Source organism: Zosterops lateralis (genome assembly GCF_965231275.1).
Source record: "Zosterops lateralis genome assembly, chromosome: 1".
In the NCBI taxonomy this organism is placed as follows: Eukaryota; Metazoa; Chordata; class Aves; order Passeriformes; family Zosteropidae; genus Zosterops; species Zosterops lateralis.
In genome coordinates this window covers 145,208,636-145,231,325 of record NC_139762.1, presented here as the reverse complement: position 1 = coordinate 145,231,325, position 22,690 = coordinate 145,208,636, and the positions used below count along the sequence as shown (strand labels likewise).

Here is a 22,690-nt window from a genome sequence, read left to right as displayed (position 1 = left end):
AATATAAGTTGTAAGAACTGAAAAGTGTTACATTAAAAAATGAGTGAACATGTTATTCTTGAATGTTATTTCTATGATTTCCTCACTTCTTGATCTTCTTACTCCTCAGTTATTGTCAGTGCCCAATGCAGGTATTGGAAACATAAAGTAAGTTCAATAATTCGTTAGTCATCACACTTTTAATAATAACCTGGATTGAAAACGTCTACCATTTCAGACTTTAATCTGTACTTAATAGCTTCTTTCTACTAATGTATGAAAGAATCAGACCAACTATACATGAAAAAATGAGTGATGTTTTATTACCACTTGTTTGGAGCTGAACAGCACTCCATTCTGTGCATAAGAAGCATTTCCAAAACCTGCTTTTAAAAGGATTTTAACCTTTACAAACTGATGTTTTGTCAAATTCTGTCACTCCTGAAATTTTCATTTTGTGCTCTGACAGATCTTACGTGTTTATCCAGAGCACTACTGAATTATAATCAGGAGATCTGAGAAAAGGAACTGTAGAAATGGTGCTTTCATAGAAAAGATGATGCTAGGAATTTTGAAGTTTAATTTAATTGCTCAGAGTTAGAGCTTTTACTAAACAATGTTACAGAAAAAAAAATCATATGCCACCAAGTAGTGATTATTTTACAAAATTAGAAAGTTTTGTGTTATGACACATTTTAATACTCAGAAAGGAAAATATTTTCTTAGGAAAAGACCCAATAACTCTATTTCTTGTTTAGCTTGTTCCAGATACAGAAGTGAGTGTTCTGCTGAATTGCAGTAATTTCTCTTCTCTATCACCTCTCCTTCAATACAACACAGGCACTTTTCAGTTCTGATGTTATAAAGTGCTGAAAGGCCCCTCAAGATCAATCTGTTGTAAGCATTAAGCCATATATCTTTGCATCAAGGTTCACATGTGAAAGAACATCAACCAGGTAGCAACTATACAGTCTGTAATAGAATACCTGAAGGTAAAAAAACAAGTCCTTGTTTGTTTCGAAGTTCAGACTGGGGATAAATAATGGAAACATTTATGCTTTCATTCATTACAGCAGGAGATCCATTCAATGGATTCCCAAACAGGACCCAACATGAAGAAGATTACCACAGTATAAACATTGACATTGTCACATTAAAAAGTCATATCTGGAGATTTGTCTTGTATGTACTTCACAAATAATGTATAATCCATGGATCAGAATTATTCTCACATTCTTATACATTTTCCAAAGGAAAATATTGTCAAGTACTTCCACAATAAAGAAGAGACATAAAACTTTTTAATATTTTAAAACCCAAAATATATTTTCCTTAGTCATTAATTATCTTCTTTTAGCCCCTTGATGTCTTAACTGTGTAGTTATCTGCATTTCTTAATTGTGTTTTTAGAAATTGCTTTCTTTCACGTCCACAAATGCCTCAGACTTGGGAGGCTGAGCCTAATCCAAGTCTTCTTTTTAGGTATCTGAAATGTGCAGTTGCTTCACCTCTTACACCAAATACATTCATCCCAGACAAAGTAGTAATATTTCTGTCTGAGAAGGATGGAAAAAGGAGGGTCTGGAATGCTGAGGGTAAGGGGATGGGCTGTCAGTGGGACTATCCCAGCTGATGAGGAAATGCACAGGGGAAGGGGATCAGGGAGAGATAAAAGGGGACAGTGGCATGAAAAATGTGGGTTGTCCTTATGTCTGCCTGACCAAACCCTGCACCTGATCAATGCAATCTGTTCTGTCTACTCCATAACTATTTACTCAGCTATGTCTCTGCTAAATCTCACTCTCCAACATACGTGAGTGCCCTTGTCCTTTTGCTAGCAAGGACCATGCTGGACCAGTCAGTGAGTAGGAGACCTGTGTGATGAGCAAGAAGGTCTGTGATATTGGCAGTAAAATTGTGAAATTGCGTGTGTGCCCACACTAGTGAGCTTCTCTCTCTGCCAGCCCAAGGGAAGGGGACTTGGCTGCCTGTGTTTGTGCTAAAAGTGGGTCCAGTGTGTAGGTGCTGTCGAAAGCACTGCTGTGGCAGTCTGTGTGACCTGCCATGGCAGTGTCCCCTGGCCTGTGTCTCTGGGTCATCAGCTCCCCTTTGCTAATGTTTGACCCTGCAAAGGGGAGAGGGGCAACCGAATCCTCCAGCCTGGGTCTTCAGGGTCCAGAGCTGAGGCTGCCAGAGGACAACTCTTACAGTCACAGAGCAGAAAATATTCTATCTTTTTAGACTTGGTGGTGCCTGAAATGACTACATTTTCCCTTGGAGAGGAAACCTAAGGAGTGGTAGGCTCCCTGGGCAATAAGACATCAATATGTCACCCACAGATTAATGCTTGCAGAATTTTTTCCCTTTGTATTCTGAATAAAAGAGTTAATTTTCAGATTGATCCTCTTTTATGTGAATGGATTTTTTTAGAACACAAGAGGCTGTTCTTGCATTTTCTTGGCTCTTTTCCAACGCTATGCCAATCTTTGAAATATAACAACATTTGTACAAAGAAGGTTTACTTGAAACATTTTTTATTTGACTTGAAATTAATTTAGATAACCTATTATAGGGATTGAGTTTTATGTGATGGTATCTTTCTTCTAATTTAAGAAACTATACTAAATGAGGAAAAGTAATTTTTTTTCAGTTTATCTAAGAGAGAATATAGGTTTCACGTAGGCTTTTCACTCCTTTTGGCCCTCTAAGCATTAAAATCAATCATCATAATTTATTTCATGCATTTTTCTAATTAAAATGAAATATGAATTTAAATAATATGAAATTCAAGTTCATTCAAGAATGAAAAAATGCTTTTCATTGATATTATGCTTTCATTAAAATTAAGATTCTGACAATGATTCACACATCCTTTTACATTTACCTGTCATTGTGGGCATCTTTGGGAAGATGACACTGCATTGTGTGAAAAATTAATATGATAAATTTTTAGATCAGTTTCATGCAGATCGGCTTTGTGTTTCCTCATGATTTGCCACCCCTTTTATATAACAAAAGGTAGTAGAAAAAATCACCATGGAAATAAAAGAATAATCAAGGGAAGCACACTTTTTGTAGGAGAGACTCAAGGCAAAAATTATAATTTTCAGGTATTAAATAGATGACAGACATGACTTTAGTAACAAACTATACACAATCTAAAAGTTAAAGGTATACACCAATTGAAAATGCTAAAGGGCTACAAAAGACTTAGAGAGTAAAAGTTGATATAGGTATTTAGGATGTGGTCGAAAAGGAGCAAAACTTAAAAACAGGAGGTGAAGATTGATAGATGAAAACCAGGAGTTCTTCAGAAGGATAACTTTTTGTACCTTGAGGCTTAAGCCAGGTTCTCAGCCCTGCAGGTTACACTGCTGCTGAGGACTTCTCCAGAGAAATTGTGTTGGTAGATAAAACCTATGAACTCCTTGGCCAGAACATCAAGCCCAGCTGGCCTCTGTGTGTGTGTGTTTGTGTGGGAGAAAGAGAAAAAGAGAGAAAAAGAGACTGTTTATATCATTATATCACATGGAAAAGCAAAAGGCAAAATGTTAATACAATAATGTTGAGGAGAAATTACTGTGCATGGGGAACAAATACAAAAAAAAATTAATTATGGAAAAGGGGAAGAATTTGAGTTTCTTATGGTTTTTGCAGACTTCTACCAAGCTTGTTTAGATCTGGAGCTGAAATTGCATTTTAGTTTCTCTAAGCCATCTGTCTTACCTCGTAAATTGATTTCAACTTCTAACAGCAAAGATTATTTCCATTTCTTTAGAAAAATAATGTATTTTTATTATTTGTAATCTAGATCTTTCTGAGGTTAGTTTTTATTTGTTGAAAACCATCCTTAAAAAACTTTCGCAACCTACATGTTGTAAGTATATAAGTTTAAATTCACAGACTGTTTCTAGAGCCATGAAAAAGACATCACATATAATTGCAAGATTAACTGGATCATTGCATTCAACAATTAGAAGTTACATCGTATTTGAACTACTCTTAAGCAGTAATTTTCATTAAATTTTATGATGATTTTGTTAACATAAAATCTACCCAAGATAAATAGCAAATATACTCTGTGAGTTTTCAATGAAAAACTATGAGGCGCTCTAGGCATGTATTAGGATAGTTCCAAGGAATATATTATGCATATTGTAATACTTCAGACATCCATAGAGTATCATATTCACAATGAAAACTGAATCGGAGTAGATGAAATCTATATACATGTTGCATTTTTTTGGCAAAGTTATAAACTGAAGGTTTGACTGTGTGACTTTAAGCTTTATTATTCAAGTAGAGGAGTATTTCTTATCTCTCCCACAAACTAGTTTGAAAAATGTTAAGAGAATAATGAAATTACAAAGCTGAGACCACCGGAAAAAGGAATTTAAATAATTAGGCTACTTCTAGAAATATGGCATGTGTTGCATTTTCTCTACCAACCTTTTTAGGAACACAGTGATCAGCTTGAGACCACAGACTGCTGAATGTCTTCAGAAAAATTAGTCAAGGGATTTGTTAGTCTTCCAGTTTTGTCTTAACTACAAGTGACAGTGCACCAGGGAAGCAAGATGGATAAAATAAGTACATAATTATACCATGTAAAGTGTGACAGTATGTAAATGCTGCCACAAAAAGTGATCAAATTAAGAGTGAACATGTTTTTCAGAGCAGAGAATTAAAGAGATGAAAGTAGGATAGGGAAAAACCCCAGCTTTTTTTTTCAGATGTTTTAGAAGCAACATAATTTTTTTAATTTCTGAAATGTGGAAGCTTGGGAAAATCAAAGGACAGATACAAATTATAGTCTTATACTGATTTATCTCTTATTTTACCTGTTTATTTTTTCAGTATTTTTGTAAATAAACACCGAAATTCCATAAAAAGTAGTTGAAGTAACTTCTAAAAAGTCTATCCAGATAATTTTCGAAAATTATCAAGATATCTTGGAAATAATTTAAATTTAGGAAAAAACAAAAAACAGACACAAAAAAAATCACAGAAAATATATATTTTAATTTTAAATTTTTTAAACATGATTAACAATTGCATGAAAAATATGGGCTTTTAACACAGACTCTTCTTCCAAAAAAATTATGGGAATTATCATAGTTTCATTTGATATAAACATCAAATTACGTTTTCAATTGTGAACTTATTTGAAGTAAGAAACTGCAAAGGAAATTGAACTTTAGGGGTACCTTTTGTTTAGATTTCAGCTCAGACATTACTGATTATTTCCTCAATTCAAAAACATCAATTTATACGGTAAAGCCTCTTAAATGTCTATAAGAATATGTCTATTGCAAGTACAGGAATAACATAAACAGCTCCTATGGTGCTGCTCAGCACCCTTTTTGAAGATTTCATCAGTAATTCAGAAGATGTTTATGTAATTTATATCATTTATATACTTTAGATCAGTAAGAAGACTGACTGGCTCCCAAAGCTATTCTTGACGAACAACAGTGAATTCTCTGAACTCTGACTCAGGGGTCTGACAATGATCAGGCCTTTTACACAAATTAATTTATGCCATTAACTTATGTCATTCATCTGTTCAAACCATTTTCCCTCAAAGAACAAACATGACTATGTGAAGACAAACATTAAATTCTTAAATGTCCTGTGTCTTCATTGGCTTCTTGCACCTTCCACATATCTACCCAAAATTATCCTGACTTCTCATCTGGGAAGTTCTATGATGGTCCAGAAATATCGTTGTTGTTTCAAAGTGCATAACTTCCATGGTCTTTTATTTGTTCAAATTAGAACCAGAGCAGTGTGAATCTGTCCTTATAGTCACTTGTGATGTATCATGAAAATTCAGGGACACAATAAGAATTTAGTTACTTTATTACAATTTTCCATAGTCTTATTGGGATGACTGATAATAAAATTAGTGTAAAAGTGATTTATTTTTCTTTTAATGTAGTTAATAAAATGCTATTTTGTTTTATCTTCATTTTTCTCACTTCTGAGGACTTCTAAGAACAAGCTTTGACCCTTTCACAGCTATGTTCATAAAAAATGGGTTTAGTGATTTGAAATGCTGCAGAATTTCTTGCTTGGAGGGAGAAGCAGTAAATACTGAATCCTTAGAACTTGCATGCTTTGAAGTTAAAGGCATCAGTAAGTCTTTGTGAAAGTAGTTGGGACTTTGGGTTTTCACTATATCAAGAATTGCCCAGACAACAATCTAGGCAGATCCAGAGGCATTTGGCAAGCTAAAGTGAGAGTTACGGCTTGGTCAATCATGTTCAGTTGTCTGTAAACCACAAATTGCTTCTCTGTTTCACTCAGAACAGATCACATAGTCTAACACCACACACTGCTCTCATTGGAGGACTGTGGCACACCTTTGAAAAGTACAGTTTAAACTCTTGAACCTCTTCTGAGTTTTCCTTTAGATCTTCAGAAAAGTCTCAGGGGTTGAAAGAACAATATGTTCAGGCTTGAGCTTTTAACAGTTCAAGTGAATGTGGAGTGCCTGGATTATACCACAGGTGGTGGTTTTATGAGGCCATTAGGATTACTAGGGAGTTGCCATCTTGTATAAGCAGGAATTCAGTACACACTGTGAAAAAGAGAAAATAACTGGGCAAGGGCACAGATACTTTTAAATTACTGGAGGGGGAAAAAAAAAAAGAAAAAGAATTTTGTGAAATGCTTCAGAAATCCTCAAGCTCTGATGATCAGAGCACATACCCAAACAGCAGCTTCTTGACAAACTGTGATAAGCACAAAACCTCTATTTACTGTGTATTGAACCTACTCATTTGAGGTACTCACCTGTCAGTGTACAATGTGCAAGAAGGCAGAACAGAAAGGAGTTCCAACAAAGAAAATCTTATGTTTAATTTTCTGTCTGGAGGATTCTGAAGTCTATTTCTTTTCTTGCTCTAGCCTAGCAATAGCGTCATGTACTATTGGGAGATTTCAGAAAATTTACTTTGATTAATGCAGAATCAATAAAAAGAACAGAGAGAAGTGCTCATTTCTCTCATTTAATAGAATTATAACAAAAGCAGGTCTAGTTGTTTGTTTTCAGGGGAAGTGTGCATTTCTCTCATTTGATAGGATTATAACAAAAGCAGGTCTAGTTGTTTGTTTTCAGCATTGCATTTTCAAGATGGCTTTAATTTTAACACCTTAAGCTGGGCAAAGTACTGGATAAACAACAACAGAAAAGGCCCATTTTCTACTTAGAGGTAAAAATGGAAAGCAAAAATTGATTACATAAATTCATGAAGGAACAGATGCAACCAGTGAAGTCCCATTGATTAAAAATGGATTGCTCTCAGTCTGCCTGTAGCATGACTAGCACACAACATATCTAAGTACCTTTATATTTAGTTATTTATAAAATAAAATAAGAAAAGAGAAAAGTTGCAAGAGGACTGAAAATGAGATGTGGTGAGAAAGAAAAGGTCTTTGGAGATAGGTATTAACCTGTATATTAAAAAAATCTTTATTTTTTCATTACTTCAGTGTCAGTGACTGAGAAGAGACAACTAAGAATGAGAAAGAAATCAGCAAATTTGATAGACATCTGCTGAACAGGTTTGATCTTCTAGAATAAGTTAGATATATATTAACAGCAACACCTTTAAATGATCCTAGAAATCTCAGCTTGACTCACCATTTCCTTGGTAACAGCTTGAACAATTTCTAGTCTGTTTGCCTAAAGTATAACTCCTAAATGACCTGAAGTATAGACTTAAATTAACAATTTATTCCTATTTGCAAACTTGAAGGTCATGGAAAGAAATGTATTTTTTATTCTATATTTTTCTGTCTCATGTAATTTGATAACAGCTTAGCATTAAGTCTGTGGAAGTTTCAAGATCAAGTCCAAAGGAGGGGAGAGAGCTGAATCTATCTTCTTTCTGTGAGTGTGAAATTTCCTCTGAACTGTTGTAGAAATTAGAATCCTTAAAGAAACAGCACTCTGAAGCAGCAATCATCTCATTTCCATTAGCAGTTAAACAAAATCAAAGTCACATCTTTACTCTGAACCCTCAGAAATGCATGTTTGGCATAACTCAATATTTTCAGGGGTAATCTACCAGGGAATATTTTAATAATGTGTTTTAATTTTATATTTGGGTTTTCTTGACTACCCATTGAAAAATTGCAATATAATCTCAAATGTTATGACAATAAATTTCCAGTGAAGAAAAATATTTATTTGCCTAGAAAGTGAAAAAATGAAGTAAAAATAATATAATTTATACAGACTGACAACAAAAACTAAGAAAAAAAATCCCTATTCGGTTTGTATGTCTACTATAAAAATATCTAACTGAGCTACTAGGTGTTATTTACCTGATTTTTAAAGTATCAGCTAAATTGCATAATTTTCCCTGCAAACTACTATTTAAATGACAACTGAAATTGCAGGTCATTTTCCCAAATGTTATAAAGTTTTACCTATAATCGTAACACCCTTTTCTGAAGTAATATAGTTATTTTAAAAATTATTCTTTTAAAAATGCCTTTTAAAATCATGAAATGAATGTTAAATCTGTTTCCAGCACTGCAATGAGTTATCGTAGGAGTGCTACATAACATAAGATGCTTTCATATTCTCAAAAAATTGAAGCTGTTTTTCTTTTTCTAAATTACATATTTGATGGACCTGAGCAGAGTCCTGTAATTAGAGCATTTATTTTTGTGTGGGAAGCTGAGAGAAAAAGACCTTGTTCCAATTAGCATACAATTATTTATGTAAAGTGAATCAGGTCTAGCAGGAGTAATACCTTAGTAGGAATGCAAATACACTGGTAGTGACCTGGACATTCAAGAATGGTAGAACAAGGAACTCAATCATTTTCTTTCTCATCTCAAAATTGTGAAAAAATTATATACATGATTTTCATTTCCCATCTCAAAATTGTGAAAAAATTATATACATGATTTTCATTTCCATAAAAATATTGAGATTTTTTCCTCCTGCTTTTCCTGTATTAACCCAAATTCTCCCTCTGGGTTTACTAAATACTGTAAGATATGTTGTTATGAGAAGTTTTAATTCCTAAGGTAACATATTATCCTTTGAAGAAAAACCCCATATTACTGTTCCCAGGACCCAAGAAGTACCATTTTCCACTACAGCCTCCACAGAAATGAGAAATAACATCTTTACAAATGTAGAACTGTCCTTCTAGACTGGAACTATGGTACTTTGGTACTTTGAAAAATGTCATGTGGATAGCCTTTAAGGATTCTATGAAACTTTTTAGGATTTGCAATTTTTTGGTTCCTCTTGAGGCTGGCATTAATCTCCTGCAGTTCATTCAATGGCCACCACTTTTCAAATCCCAGAAATGTTCATACTTCCTTGTTAGGAAGTGACAATTCTAGAATTTCTTGGAAATATCTTTAAACTTAAACTAGATCATACTGTGTACACAGCCACTTTTCTACATCTCAATCGCAGTAACTGTGTACATCTGTGTATAACTTATGTATGGCATATTTGTCCCTGCTCTACCAGAAGTAAGAAATTAACAATTTCATCCTGGCCAAGGTTTATAAGCCAGAGTAAATACCATATGATTTGTCACTCCAACATTTAACAGCATTTTCAGTCCATCAATTAGGATGTAAGAAAATGTTCCCTTTTAGTTGACTTCTTCTGATGACTGAAAATGTTTAAGCTGTAGAGCATTCTTGAGTCTTTTAAGAGTATTTAAAACATTTAAATATTAATAAAAGATCTAAAGTAGTTAATGTTGGTCAAAAACTGCTGAACTATTTTTTTACTTTTTAATTGTGAAAAAAAAAATCCTTTCAAGTTTTTTATTGACACTGACCATGAGGTAGGACTCTTTCTGTTTATACCATATTCTTATTTCCTGTAAAAAGGAAAAAAAAAAATTGTGAAAATTATTTTTTAGGGTGCTTATTGTTTTTCCTTATTATTTTCATAGCATCCAGCTGTGCTATTCACATACAGAATATTTTTTCTCAAAGCAGAATGGAAGTATAGAGCACAAAGAAATCTGTAGACTAAGGTCTTGATTTTTTCAAACATTTTATAATTTATTTATTGAAAAAAAATATTCAATAAAACAATACAAAGAGTGCAAGGAAAACTGAGACAACAGTGGTTAATAGAATGGGCTGTGGCAAAGGAGAAGTTCATGGTAAGACTTTGGAAGAGAAATATTGATAACTTTGATGGATGACTATCCAAGCCAAAACAGAGAGCACAAAAATACTGGTTTGAAAATATATTTCTTGCAAGGGATGATTACAGTTTGTAATAGGTGTTATAGGTGGCCAGTTAAGTTAATTAAGACAAGAAAAACATTTCCAATGGGTAAGATCAACCTTTATTCTGGGATTCAGATTCTTTTGTAAGTTTACTAGTTTATAGATTACCAGAGCTGAAATACTTATTACAGTATGATGTACATAATTATTTTGATGGTGTCAGAAACTGAAAGGAAATTATTTTAATACAACATTTCCTTAATATGATGTAATTTCCTACCAACTATTTCCTGTAGATTTCTATCAACAATGTATAAATTGAGGAATTCTTTTCCAAAGAGTAAGTCAGAAAATATGAGTTAGGAGCCAATTTACTTCATTTATTTACACAGAGGCTCTAAAACAGAATGCCATTTTCATGATGGACATCAGAATGAGTGAGATTTTGAGGGAGATGGCACTTATGCTCTGTAAAGAATAAGAAAACTCCTAAATCATTGACCTAGAAACCATATTTCCTGACATCTTGTCTGGAACTATAAATTCAACTCTATCTGATTAAAAAAAGGAAGGCCCAGACTTACCTCTGGTCAAGGTTTTTGCTTAGAGCAGTGGTCTGAAAAGGAAATAATATAAAAAGGAACAAACTTACTTGTTAAGGGGCTATGTTATTTCATAATATTAATTTTAATACTTGGGCTATCATAATTCATTTATTTTTATTCCAAACTTAATGATAAAGTTTGAGATTATAAAATACCTGAAATTCACTTTAGAAATATTAATTGTATTCAGACTGCTTGTGTACAAGGAGGTTTTCTAATGCAATAGAAAATTAGCTAATACAGGGAAGAATTAATAGATCACTGATGGAGTTTTGTATGCATTTGCAGAAGAGATGCAAACTCATGTTCCCTTAATAAAGCATTAAGATTCTGATTTAAATAAGCATATACTGGGCTTCTTTGAGCATCACAAGTTATTGTCCTTAATTCATAAATACACATTTGAATTTTCCTAATCTATATTATAAATTTGGTGTAGGATAATAGATGCTACAGGAAGATGTTGTCTGTCAAATAATTGTAAAATGGAATTAATGATTTAGAATACTATAGTTGCCATTTAAGCTATTTTTATCAGAATGTATATGTGAATCATTTTTTATTTCAGATCCAGACAGTTGTACAATGAGTTACTGGCAGAATCAGGACATGAAGTTATACAGCTTATCCTTTGTGTGAGGAATTTTCAATGGATTTAAGGAAACACTGCAGTCTCTAACTGCATAGAAGGCATCTTTTGTGGAGGAGTACAAGCTTAAGTATCCCTATACAATGTTGATTTTTTTCAAGAAGGGAAGTGCAGCAGAGTAGTTTCAGTCTAATGAGCAGAAGATGAAAATGTGAACAGCTGGAGAGTCTAAAGCAGCATAGGCTATCTTAAAGGGGTAAAGTACCCCATTCTTGAGTCTTATTAATTGAACAAGGCAACAAAAATGTAAGAAATAACAATTTTTATTGCCTTTATACTGGAGAAAGTAAGGAATAATTAGTAATTACCTGCTCATTACATATAAGGAAGTGCATGACAGAGAATGAAACTAAGGCCAGATTGATTATGTCCCAGTTTAGTGCCATAAATTTAATTCTAAACTCTCGTTTAGAATTAACCAGAGTAATTTCTACAGCAACTCTTCAAAATAATTTTCTTCCAGAAAGTCTCTCTCATTTTATAAATAGAAATTATAATTTAGGCCAATAAATACTTTCTTATACCATCGAGTACAGTTGAGCAGAGACATAGCAAAGCCATTGAGGAAATAAATGTCACTACAAAGCAAAATACATAACAGTTCTCAATTCCTAGTGCACTGTTCAGACAACTTCAAAACTCCAACAGTTGCTGCTGATAAAACATCAATTAATGCTTTTCCAACTCAACCATCTGTTCAAAATATCCTTTAAAAAGTGGATTTCTGTTTGAACAGTATGAGAATTGACATCTTCCAGAGGGACAGCATAGCAGGACATAAGCTATCCAAAGGGAAGTGTGAAGTCATGTTCCTGGGGCAGAACATTCCTATTCACCAGTGCATGCCAGGGATGGTCCAGGACAAGCAGCTTTGCAGAAAATGTCCTGAAGTCCTGTTGGACACCAAGTTTCCTGTCAACCAGCAGTTTGTCCTTATAGCAAACAGACTAAAGCTATCCTGGGATGCATTAGGAGGAATGTTGTCAGCAGAATAAGGAGGAGATCCTTTCCCTTCATTCAGCATTGGTGAGATCTGGAGTACCATGCCCAGTTCTGGGCTCCTCAGAACAAGAGAGATGAGGACATACTGAAAAGAGTCCAGCAGTGAGAGTCCACAAAACTGACAAAAATGATAAAGAGATTGGACCATCTATCATAGAAGAAAAGGCTGAGAACCTTTAGCCTGGGGGAAAGAAGTCTCAAAGGGAAAAGTCACCACTGTATAAAAATATCTGAATGGAAAATGAAAAGAAAGTTAGGCTCTTTTCAGTGGTGTCCAGAAATAGACCACAAGTGAGGTGGAAAAACTGAAACACAGGGCATTCCATCTGAACATCAAGAAACACTTTTTTTCTGTGAGGGGGACTGAGAACTGGTACAAGTTGCCCTGGGAGGCTGTGGGATATCCTTTGTTAGAGATATTTAGAAGGAAGCCATCAGGACATGGTCCTGGGCAGCCTGCTGTACACAGCCCTGCTGGAGCAGACACATTGGCCCTGATGACTTCCAGAATTCTGTTTCAACCTGAAGTAGTCTGTCATTCTTTGTTTCAGGCAAACTTATATTTTTTACTGTGACTAAGGTGAAAAAAAACAAAAAATGTGTCAAAGTCCTGTATTTTATTAACATGGCAAAACACAGTTTACAGCAATAAGGAACATGAGCATTAATAATCAAATCTCCTCAGAACCAGACTGGGCTGTATGCACATCCTCACCATTTATTTGTGGTTGTGAAGGATGCTGGAACAGAAACTGGTTTTTTATGTTTTCCAAGATGATATGGAACTAAAATTTTACATAAACCCAAGGGAGAGATAAAGCAAGGTCATACTGACATTCCTACTATCAGGTTTACTACTGCTGTAATCAGCACTCATCAGAAACAGCCTGTGGAAGAGTCTTGCTATGCTAGAATAGTCTCCATTTTTCCAGGCTCAGGTCTCTCTTATCTGGGAAGAATTCTGTGGTCAGTGGGGATCATATTTACTCCAGAAACTTGAGTACCAAGTTGGCTTCAGACTCCTGCATATATATCCAAATTGCACCCCAAATACTCTTTAAAATAAATTCATAACTATTTCCTAGTTTCCTCTACTCTTTTCCCAGATATTACATGACAGAAATTCATTGAATGTTCCAGGGAACCATTTTTATCTTTCTAAGTTTGTGTAAGGTAACCTGTAGGTTACCTGTAGGATACCTTGTGTAAGGTATCCTGTTCCACGTAATGTTTTTCAGGAATCACTAACCCTGCCTTACACTTTAGGAGGTCACTTATTTGCCTGTCAGGAAATATCTTTGTTCATTTAATCTGGAAGCAGAATTTATCACAATAACTAGAAGAACAAGATCTAAAATAAGCCCTGAACATTGCTCTCAATCTAATATTCTGTTATAGCTACTTTTGTCTGCGTATAGGGTTTTTGGCATGAAAAAGGGCCAGTGAAAGAAGGTATGAATCTTAATGTGTTTTGAGTATATACATGTGTGCAACTAACTGTAATCTTGAAAATGGTTTTAATCAACCTGAAAAAAAGGAAGGACGTATGCCAAATTCTGCTGGTTCATAATGCTATATGTACAACTGCTACAGAGAAGAGAAAGGACAAGAGAAGACATTCATGGAACAAACTGAGGTCATACCACTCTCTTTAAAAAAAAATTTTGAAAGCAAATTTAGTGTGGTGAAAGACACAAAGAGAATGAAGAACATTATAATGAAGAAATCATATGTGTTGTACAGATAGAACATAGCCCTTTATGAAAACCACATAATTTAAAGAAGCAAGACTGCCACAAGAGGAATAGATTGCTTTACTGCATGTCAACTCATTTTTAAAGAGAATGCCTCATTAGAAAAATAAATACAGTTTAAACTTTTTGTTTCTCATCCCCATATTCATGGTTATATCTGTTAAAAGACATGGAATACTTTTACTATTTTTCATTCTTCCCAATGCTTAAGATCATAGTTGCATTTGAATAAACTGTTTTGTTATCCACCATGGTCATTGAAAACACAACTTCTAAATAAGGAGTTTATTGTACTGCAAAGGAAGAAGCTTGTGTTCAGAAAAGTTGGAACTCTATATGCCTCTTTTAGAGATTATTTTTCAGGTTTTCAGTCACATAGGAAGGACATCTCTTTAGTTTAAGCAAGTTTCTATTTTTCCACTTGTGTTCTGTGGACTAACATAGAAATAAATCTGGCATACAAGCAAATAGGAAAGAAAAGCAGGAAATCCTCTGATGTTATTATCCCTCCATGTACAAAGCCTACTATGAAAACCACAAATCACTTAAAATTCATTGCTCACTGAGTGCCTCAGAGAGATTTGATCCTGGCCTTATAAATTCTGTCCTTACAGCTTTGTGTGTCTTATTCCTAAGCTATCCATATAATGAATGTGAGAGGAAGGGATAGTGTCACACTAAGAACAGCTTTTCTCTGTTAGACAAGAACAGTTTCCTCCTCACTATACCACACAAGTGATTTTCTTATCATAATCCATAAGAAGTATTTATACTTTCTGATGAATGTCTGAACTACTGCATTGCTGAAACCTTGGCTTTGTTTGTCAATTGCTGTTTGGAGTTACAGGGCAGGTATTTTTTCATGGACATGCATGGGTAGCAGCTGCCACATAATTTTTCATCATTGTGAATTATATATAATAATTTACACAGAATTAAAATCACTAGTTATTACTGCCAGATATATGTGCCCATTTCAAGGTCTTTTATTACAGCATAAAAGACAACAAAGCAGTGGAGTAGTAGCAGGATCACTATCCTTTGCATAAAATGTACATGAGTTTTCAGTTGAGTTCTTTTAAAATTCATGCATATTTTGACCCTGAACCATGGAGTCATTAAAAATGAAAATCTTAAAAGTACAAGTCAGCTTATCCTAACAATGACCATTTTTTTTTATTGGAAGCAGCAGTAAAAGACTAAGCTTTATGTCTCTCTGATCCCTGCTGTTTTATGATTTTTAGAGCTTTACTAATGCAGAAAAAATTTCAGACAATTGCTTTAATTGTGTGACTAGTAACCACCATGCAGTTCCCCTGGATAAAACCTCCTCATTGCATTCTAGTCAGTATTTAACAAAAGCAAAGATCACAATTAATGGCTGCATAGTCACACATCTCTTTGTTTTAAAGTGATTCTTCCTGAATACAAACAATCTTTAATTTTCCCCTCTACATAAAATTTAAAATCTCTCTCTTAGACCTTTCAAAGTAAGGTATTTTGCTAGTTTACAACACTAATCAATATAATAATCCTTTGTATTTTTGCAGCATTCTTAATCTAAGTGTGTTCAAGTGTAAAGAATTTTCCTTATATTTTATAAAACACTTGTAAAGGATATGATTTCTGGGTCAAACTTGCCTGTGCAGCTACACAGCTCCTGGGAGTTCATTCATCTTCACAAGCTGTGCAATCACAGAAGCAGCCTGTAATTGGGGAGGCTGTGTCCAACTCACAGAAACAGAAGCCACTTTTAGGCAGTCTCTGTACTTGATAACAGCTAAGAAAGATAAGAAATAAAACCAAAAAACACAAAGCTGTGCATCATTTTAAATTCCCCTGATTCTTAGATATAGCCCAAGTCTCCTGTTAAAACTTTGGGGGAGAATTTTAGAAGGCATTAGCAGAGTAAAGTATTCAGTTCAGAAATTACTTGGATAAGCTGCTTTTCCAACCTTAAGCTTACTGAAATGTGCCTTGTACAAACAGCATAAAAATATGAGATTTGTGTACAAGGAAAACAGAAAACAAATATATTAGGCCCTCCTTTTTATTTTATGTCACCTGTTTTCAGCATCTTTCTAGTTGTCCCTCTTTTTTTTCCTGTTCATGCAGTATTGATTTTCATTTCTTATTGGCTTTTTTAACAACTGAATCCTGAATCTACAAAAATATCTGAACATGTAATTATTTTTCTTATGCATGAAATCAGATTTATACATAAATATTTCCTAAACTGGGAGTTAATCTTAGATGAAATGTAAGGAGAATGAAAAGTAAAAGTTGTGGAAAATTTTAAGTTCATCAAGTGAACAGATGAGATGAAAATACTTTACTTCTATTGGCAGGAAAAAGAATCCCCCTGTCATATTTAGCGGTTTCAATTTTCCAGATCACACTGGTAAAGCAAATAAACTGTGCAGTCTCACTGTATACGTCTTTGTGCTTCTTTAGTTCCTACAGGTTGTGTTTATATCATGGGCATAGGATGTATTTATATCATGTACAAAAAGTGTATGCTTTATCATGACTCTTGAAGAGGAATGAAAAGGAATCTTTTAATATGTTGCATAACATATTACACATTACATATTTTTATATATACAATATCTCTTATAGATAAATAAAATAATAAAATCATTTAGGTTTAAAAATACCTGTATACTCAAGTCCTGCTGCAAATGCAGTCCTGCCAAGTCCACCATTAAACTACATCTACACGTCTTTTAAATATCTCTAGCAGTTGTGACTCTACCTCTTCCCTGGGCAGACTGTTCCAATGCCTGATAATCCTTTCAAGGAAGAATTTTTTTTCCTAATATCTAATCTAATCCTCCCCACATGCCTTTTCCTCTTGTCCTATCACTTGTTACTTGGGAGGAGAGAGCAACCTCCACCTGAGTACAACCTCATTTGAGTACTCAGTTTCAGTTAGCTGTAGAGAGTGGAAAGGTGTCACCTCAGCTTCCTTTTCTCCAGGCTGCACAAACCCAGTTCCCTCAGCCACTGCTCATAAGCCAGGCATTGACCTTCTTGGCCACCTGAGCACACACTGGCTCATGTTCAGCCAGTGGCTGACCAGCATCCCCAGGTCCTTTTGTGCTGGGCAGCTTTCCAGCCACTCTGCTCCAAGTCTATCAAGATAACTTGATTTCTCAAATCTAAAGTTTGCTTCAGCCCCATGAAAGTTGGAAATACAGGCTATACTTAATTCCATAAGCAGCTTCCAGTCCTACAGAGCATATTCAGTCACAGAGCACTTGGAAAGCATTTCTTCTGGCAATGCAGACTAAAGACTCAGACTGGCAAGTGTCAAGTGCCAATGAACAAAAGTAAAAGCAGCAATGCAACAGCCCAGAGCAGTGATTCTGCTTCTGGATGAACTCCAAGTGCCTTGCTGTGTGGAGCATCAGAAATGTTTTTCAAAGCAGATTTGTCCTCGTGCTGAGGGGAATGCTTTACATTTACATTCCTTGAAATTAGAGCCATTAACTTCTCAAAAGTTTTAATACTTTCTCTATCCTCTCTGTTAATTATCAGGGTTTTGTTCTTCCTCACACACCCACATGATCTTTCTCTGTGATCCTGCAATGAATTCATCATGTTGACATTTTGACAGTTCACTTATTTCCAAGCAGTAGACTACTGTGTCATAAACATAGTGTTTTGATTTTGCTGAAGAATAAAGAAAAACGTTCAGGTGGAAAGAGAAAGAACATTTTTATTCAAAAGCAAATGTCAACAACAGTGACAGAGGGAAAATAAAACATTTCTGGCACAAAAAATTACTCAAAGCACCACTATCATTTATCTTCCTAACTTTTGATATATTTTTCCGCAGATACAGATGTAAAAGCATTAGTGAAATTCCTTTATCACCATGTTCCATTTTCTTGCTATGTTTCTGATTTTACTCAAAAGAAAACAATTTTTCAACAAATATTTATTTTATAAAAGAATGCTATCAAATTTTCTCATGTATTTGACCATTTAGTATAAACTCTAAGACCAAAGAGTAAAGTTACCTTCACATCAGGACACATTTTCCAAGTTGTTTCTATGACCATGATGAACTCCATAGGCCTTCAGCATTGCACGCCTAGAGAATTTGGTAATTTTCTATTAGCAAAATAGCAAAAAGCTGTTTTGTAGACAACAACAACAACAACAACAAAAATCTAAAACAAAACAACAAAACAAACCCCTCCCCCCCAAAAAAAAACCCAAAAAAAACCCCCAAAACCAAACAACAAATCATATTTCCTGCACAAAATATTTATGAAAATAATTGTGATACAATTTTTAACCTTAAAAATTTGTATTAGTCAGGTCACTTTCTCAAGAGAAGAAAACATACCTTGCATCCTTGAGTTATAAAATGGTTTGGGTTGGAAGGGATCTTAAAGATCTTTTAGTTCTAGCTCCCCTGACATGGGCAAGGATATCACCACTAAATGAGGTTGCTCAGAGCCCCACCCAACCTGGTTGTGAACATTAGAGGGAAGGAGCAAACACAACCTTTTTGGGCAACCTGTTTCTGTGCCTAACCACAGTAAAAAAAGTTCTTCCTAACATTTAATCTAAACCTATCCTCTCTCAGTTTGGAGCCATTATCCCTCTGTCCCATCACTCCATGTCTTTGTCAAAGTCCCTCTCCAGCTGTCCTGCCAGCCCCCTTTAGGGATTGGAATGTGCTACAAGGTCTCCCCAGAGCCTCCCTTTCTCAAAGCTGAACAAGACAACTGTCAGCTTATCCTCATAGGAGAGGTGCTCCAGCCCTCTGACCATCTTCAAGTCCTTCCTCTGGACTCATGCCAAAAGATTGATGTCCTTCCTGAGTTATGCTTCCCCTTTTCCAGTCAGTGGGAACTTCAGTGAACCACCATGATTTCTAAGCAAATGATTGATTGTGGGACAGCCACCTTCTACACCAATTCCCTCAGGACCCATGGATGCATCACATTAGGTCCCATGGACTTGTGCACCTTCAGGTTCCTTAGATGACCTTGAACCTAGTTGTCTTCTACAGCCAGAGTCCTTTTATCTCCTGTTCATTACCTTGCCTTCTGCAACTGGGGAAGTGTGGCTGGACTGTTTGGTGGTGAAGGCAAAGGCAGAAAAGGTGATGAGTACCTCAGCCAGCTTGATGTCCCATCCATCCTTTATGGTAATCCAAAAAGACATTTATTTTATAGGTGACTGATACAAGTTATTATTGTCAATAGAAGTGAACAAATTTTTTTTGCTTCTTTTTTTCCCTCACTGTGTTCACGTTTTGGGTTTTCTTCAGATATTTTTGTAATTAATATATTTAATTATATTATTATTAATTAATTTAATAGAATTAATTAAATACTTTACTTCTATATTAATTAATATTTATTTAATAATATTAAGTATTTTGTGTTTAATATTTTATAATGTTTTCTTCACTGCTTTGATACTTAGCAGAGCTATTTCTTCTTATAGGTATTTAATGTAGGATATGTGATATCAATATTCATAGATGATTGTAGTGGAATAGGAAATAGATGCCAGGATGCTTTAATCCAGGTGGAGTATTAGCTTTAACTGTGTGCCTTGGCAGCTACGAGGGCCAAACATATCCTGGACCTCAACTCAAGTCCTATGTGCATTTTTGGGCACAGCAATATAAAAAGGTTATAAAGCTATAACAGGACATTCCAAAGGAGGGCAACAAAGACAGTAAAGGGTCTAGAGGGGAACTGACTGAGGTTACTTGCTCTGTTCACCCTAGGGAAGAGGAGACTGAGGGGAGACTTTATCACAGTCTAGAGGTTTCTCATGAGGTCAAGCAGAGGAGAAGACACTGTTCTGTTCAGTGACAGGACTCGAAAGAATAGCTTGAAGTTGTGTCAGGGGAGGATAAGTTGGATATTAGAAAAAAAAGTATTTTACCCAGAGGGTGGCTGGGCACTGGAATAGCTCCCCAGGGAAGTGGTCACACCACCAAGCCTGACAGAATTCAAGAAGTGTTTGGACAATGTTGACATGTAAATGGGGTGACTTGAGGTGTCCTTTGCAGGACCAGGAGTTGGACTTAGGTGATCCTCATGGGTCTCTTACAACTCAGGATATTCTACGAGTCTTGGATTTGAATCAGTTTCCCAGAAGGGTGGTGCATAGAACTCAGTTCAGTATATTTTAAATAAAGTTCTGTGAATGTTTGGAACTTTTAGTAAAAAAAAAAAAAAAATAATTAAAAAAAAAAAAAATAATATATATATATATATATATATTTATAAAGGTTTATTCCCAGACTCATATGAGTTGCTAAAATTACTGGTATAAGGCTTATAAAATAAACCAATGAAAATTTAGGTGCATTTTTCCATTAGATGTAAAAAGGAAGATGTTTTCCCACTTCAAATCTCTTCTGCTTATTTTCAAAGGGTATCTTTCCTGTGTCTAAGCAACACTTTAAGTTCTGTGGTGGGACTGTTTATGCAAAAACTTCTGCAACAAACCCCATGTTTATAACAACAACAACAAAAAAAACCTTCTCAAATGTAGACTTTTTTTTTAGAACTATAAATGAGATTCTGACCAATATATAAATACTAAAAGACAGCTCTAGAGAATTTTCAGAGATCAGAATATCTAAGATACTTGGAAAATATCTATCCTCCCATACCTATAAATCCTCACCAGTTTTGCATTCCAACTATCCCATTCTGGGTATTTTAATCATAGGTAAGTTTAAGGAAGCTCAGTTGGTTCTGTGAAGTGTATTTCATATTAAATGACAAGGTCAATTTTATATTTGAGACATCTGACTTGTTCCATTTAAATCAAATGCTCAGTCTGGTTTGTTTATGGCTAGTCAAGCCTAAATTTGAAATTATATGACAGAGCATTGTTTTATTTCCCCCAACAAGTAATGTTTTTAGGCTCGTAATCTTTGGATTTAATACGTCATATAAATTTTCTTTTACTTTTACTTGAATGTAAGGCACTACCATCATGGTAACTACAATGCTTAGGTAATGTGAAAAGCTTGTTGCATCTTTCTGTTTTAATCCATACTTCAAGAAAAATCTTACTTATTCAAAGTTTAAATTGCTAGAGTTTAGTAGGCTCTTAATCTGTGTAAACCAAGAAGACTGTTTACTTTTGCCATTCAAGAAATTATATTTTGGAGGAATTCAGTGTATTAAAATATCAGGTTCTTAAGATCTTATACATATTATATTTCAGTATTCAGATCAACAAAATTTTTCCCCAGTTGAGAATGTAGCAAAAACCATAAAAATGTGCAAAACCCCCCGTGTTAAAATAATCCAGATCCTTATCAAGAAGAGATATGTTTTCAACAACTCCATTTCCCAAAGCAATGACACACCTCAAACTCTTGTGAACTTCCTCTGGAATAAAAGAAAACCCCATAAACCAAAAACAGAAACAGCAACAACAGAAAGCCCACAACCTTGATCCAATAAACCTTAATTTAAAAGTGGTTTCAGGCTATAATCAGCAGCATGACTCCAGTGAAGAATGTGTGTATCACATTTGAAGGAAGTATGAATAGGAATATATAGTAGCTTTCTTATGATTGAGCAGCTTAACTTGATTATCTTCCTGGCAAGTGCCTTTACAAAAAATACATGTAAACTTCACAGTGAAATCAACACAGATGGAATACTGTAATCAAGACCTTTTAAATTTTGTGAGACAATTTGGGTTTTGCTTTTGTCAACTAGTTTTTTTCATTTTTTGGCTTGAATCCGAGGAGATTTCTACCTTTTAGCCCTTCAAAAACCAAAAAAAAAAAAGACCCAAACAACAACAACAAAAAATATCCTGCTCCTATCCTCTAAGGTATTCTCTCTCAGCTCAGTTTCTGTCATATGATGCAGCACAGGTCAATATTATAACTCATTCTGAAAATATTATTTGGAATTAATTGAAATTTAAGTTAGCATACCTTTTTTTTTTATATATATAGTTTCATAGTCTACATCAAAAACATACTATCAATTTAAAACCAGGAAAGTTGGGTGAAAGTTTATAACTTTCATGGTGTCCTGCTGATAATTATCAGTCCCTCAAGAAACATAAAACAAGCTATGAATAAATGCTGAATGTTCCATTTATATTTCTATACAAGAGGTTTTTGAGTGGCAAGTGTCTTTGAGAAAAGATTAAAAAATTTTTAGAAACCTGGCTCACTAAAATCAACAGTTCAATGAATGGCCTTGGAACAGGCTCTGCAGTAGCCCTCACAGTGAAGACTGAATCTGTGAATGGTACTCATTGCAATGTCAATAATCCTGTAAAATAACTATTATTTTCCCTTTCAAGATATTAGGGAGATATAAATTTTCCCCCCAGAAATTTACCCCCAGTTATAGATAGGTTTAATAGTTCATGAAAAACTGTAGATTCTCTAAATATCATCAAAATAAAACTCATATGCCTGCAAGTTTTGAAGCATTTCACATCAAAGCTTTTTT

General features: G+C 34.6%; 1 long non-coding RNA gene across 1 annotated transcript; it reads right to left on the bottom strand.

The window, feature by feature from the left end:
• Nucleotides 1–4,774: 4,774 nt before the first annotated feature.
• Nucleotides 4,775–19,661, bottom strand: LOC310915883. The gene is made up of 4 exons (XR_014591232.1): nucleotides 19,275–19,661; nucleotides 18,242–18,315; nucleotides 9,804–9,845; nucleotides 4,775–6,562 (listed from the first exon to the last, which is right to left on the bottom strand). It is a non-coding gene; the product is annotated as an uncharacterized lncRNA (long non-coding RNA).
• Between the last annotated feature and the right edge of the window lie 3,029 nt (nucleotides 19,662–22,690).